Source organism: Prinia subflava, chromosome 6 (assembly GCF_021018805.1).
Source record: "Prinia subflava isolate CZ2003 ecotype Zambia chromosome 6, Cam_Psub_1.2, whole genome shotgun sequence".
Taxonomy (NCBI): domain Eukaryota; kingdom Metazoa; phylum Chordata; class Aves; order Passeriformes; family Cisticolidae; genus Prinia; species Prinia subflava.
The window spans coordinates 11,398,847-11,402,381 of record NC_086252.1 but is presented as its reverse complement, the minus strand read 5'-3'; positions in this window follow the sequence as shown (position 1 = coordinate 11,402,381).

Genomic DNA, 3,535 nt, shown 5'->3' with positions numbered 1-3,535 from the left:
CATTTCTCTTTGAGGAAGAGGCCAAGGGAAGAGAAAGTTAGGTTTGTTACAGAGCTGTCAGTGTGATTTGAATTTGATTTATCTAATGCTTTCAAAGCAAGATCCTTCTAGGCACAGTCCTCTGCCATGCTTCAGCTGGACACTTTTAAGAAGATAGGAGCTAAGGGAATCCTGTACGTACAAATCAGGAAGCAGCTGGTTGCCCAGGACTGAGAGACAAAAGAGATTTTATATTTTACAAGGTCTGCTCTCCTTGTAAGCTGAAAAGCAGGAGCAGATACAGAATTCCTGCAGCGGTTTCACCAGCACTTGACAAAGATAATGTGCCTCTCTAGTTTTTGCCTGGCATTCTGGTGTATCTGGAATGAGGAAACCCCTGTGCACTGCACTGCAGAGCCCTGTGGCTCAGGCATCACAAACAAACCCAGCTCAGGTGTCTGTACATAGCTGTGTGACCTTTAAGTTAATCTTGTCATCCAGGGCTTTACTATGGGAGTTCATTGCATGGATAATTGTCCCTATGTTATTTTCAGAGTTAATGCACGGCCCATCTCCAGACAAGGCACAGACGTTTCACTGGTGATCCCAGCTCAGCCAGAGCACAGGAGTTACAGGAAAAAGAAAAAGGTGTAGGTGAGAAGAAAAATTATGAGAGCTTTTCCTTCTCCATTTCATTGGTCAGATCCAGTTTGGACAACTAACAGCAGAGTAGTGTCTCACAAACTCTTGTCACAGGGGACATCCCAGGAAAGATCAAAGAGCTGCATCTACTCAGAAATACCGTTCTTGTCTACACTGAGTGTTCCTTAAAGTTTTGTCTAAAGGACTTTGGAAAGGTTCTCCATCTGACAGCTGGTGTATCTTCTTGACCTCTTCCTTCTCCTAAACTGATGAAATAAGGAGTTTGCTTGGGATTTATTCAGCACCAAAAATTAATAAAGAAAAATTACTTTGAGAGAGAAGATCCCCATCATTTCTGGTTTTGTTTATATATCTTTAGCCTAGAGAATAGTTCTTGCATGAACCATAAGGAAAGCAAAACAAAACAAAACCCCACAAAACCCAAAGTCCCTAGACAAGTAAGAGGAACTCAGAGCACAGTGATGAATTCTGTAGCAGTCCCTAAAAAAGGATACTTAGGAAGAATACTACTACTAGAAAAGCAATCATCTTCACTATTGGTGCAGAGTGAGAGAAAAGAAAGCCTGAGGCTGAAATTGGTATCAAGCTTATTTTATTAATTTCTTTTATTAAATCATAAAATATTTGAAATCATTAAGAGGCCAAACTGGACAGCTGAGACCAATTATTCAGGAAAACAGGACTCTTGGAGAAGAAACCCCTTCTGAATATTAGCAAGAAATATGGGGAACTGCCCGGTTTCAGTCTCACTGGGAATATGGAAGTATTGTTGTTATTTTTAGCATTTTCAGCAGTAATGGCTAATGCACATCTATTAACAGAAAGCAATTAAGGATTTAATGCCCCACCAAAATGTTTTGTTAGCTTCAATAATAAACATCAAAGTACACCTACACCTTAGACCCAAGGGCCACATAAATATATAATGACTTTATTATGTCTATGAAAGGATAAATTATATCTGCTAATACAGCATTAAGAGCAATAAAGCATGAAGTGCATCACCACGTTAGGCTGAGAACAAGCTAACGTCATATTTTAACATCAAGTGTCCTTACAAAAGGTTAATGAAGTCAGGTTGTGCTTTTCAAAATAATTGTTGAGTTAATGTTTAACAGTGTGACACTGGTGACATTGGAATGCAAGAGTAAAGGGTCACATAACATTAAATAGCTGACTAAGACATGTTAGTTCTAGCATAAGATGTGTGAGCAATGCATAAAAGCTACAAACACATATTTGTATTTTGTGTTTTTAAGTTGATACTGGCATGCTCCGTCGTTTACAGGGAAGAAAAGCTGTTAGAAAAAATAGATCTCTATAACAAATTTAACCTTCTTGCTTCCATCAAACACAGAATATTTTAATGATAAGACAGTGAAGAGCGTTACCCTTGAGAAGAAAATTCAGAATACTTGCATGATTTTAGTATAAACTTAAAACCTGTGGCTTTACTTGTGCAAACTGCAAGATTTCCAGTGATAACAGGACTGATGTCTTATGGCTTTTTAGGACACAAGCCTGTCCAAAAATCCCAGATATTAAAGTGTGCTGTCTTCACCTTTATGTGAAAGGTAACAGCTTGATAGATGGGACTGGCTGTATCTTTCTTATCAGCTTCAATATTTGCAGAATGTGCAGAACACAGATGTGTTTTCCAATTCCACAGAATTTCCAATTGGATTTTTTCCTTAGGGGCCCCTTATTTTTTAGCTGTTTTCAGTGAAAGAGATTTTAAAGCTTCATTGGTACTCAACAAAAATGACACTATTCCTCTGTCCCAAATAACAGTGAGAAGTGCATGAAGGTCCACTGAAAAATACCATCTTGGTGAATTTCTGAATTGTCTCTTGAGGTTTCTGAAGCTGAGAGATGCTCCAGATAGCCTCTAATCCAAGTGATAAGTGCCAAATGTACTTAAGTTTGAGTTTTCTCATTTTTTGTGTTTTTCTTCAGTAAGCAGAATTTAACTCTTTGCTTTGCCAGCATAAACTGGCTCTTTTCATGCATTGCACTTGGTATGAAGACTGACACCAGCATGACATATCCTGCCCCCCAGAAGCAGCTGTTCCGTTCAAAGAGATTCCATTTACACAGCCAAATACTGGGATATGAATGCAAATCTGTTCCTGAAGAGGTAATGCGTGAAGTGACACCATTCCCATTGGGAGCCTCATATCACAAGAAGATCTTTACTCAAAAGAGACTTCATCATCACCCTCTTATAGTTCTGTCTGCATTTTCCCTCTCTCCGTCTTTCATCTCTATCACATTATCACAGCTCTTGATACTTGGAGATCATTCTGTCAGTCGTACAATTACCCCCTTGTCTATGGGCAGTGTGTGCACTCAACAGCTCACCTTGCAGGGAGACCCAGGGCCTGCTACTGTGTAGATCAACAGCCAAGTTCACACAGGCAGGCAGGGTGAGGCTTTCCATCCTTCAGTGACCTACAAATGAAGGGCCTTTACTGTAAATCTCATTCGTCCTCTCCCTCACTTAAAATGGCATTAGCCAGTGGCAACTCTAAATGCACTGTAATGTTTGGATGTCAAAAAAAAAGACTCACTACTACATTGCAAATCTGCTCGTGAGCTCACACAGCAACAGGGCAAGTTCAAGCTCATGATACAGTTACAAAAAGATGTTTGTTACATTCCTCTGTGGGAATGGTTTCTCCCCCCCTCAGGGACCCCTAGAGCCTGTACCATGTAGTTTGACTCTTGGCTGACTCCAACTGCCCCTCCCTGGCAAGAGCTGAGAAAAGACCCTGTTCCTCTGTGCACGCTCTCTTTCCCTCTGGAGACCACCTGGAATAAACATCTTGATCTGCAGCTGAGGGTCAGAGCCTCTTTTGGGTCCTTTTTCCTGTCTATGAAATATTCCTCCAAA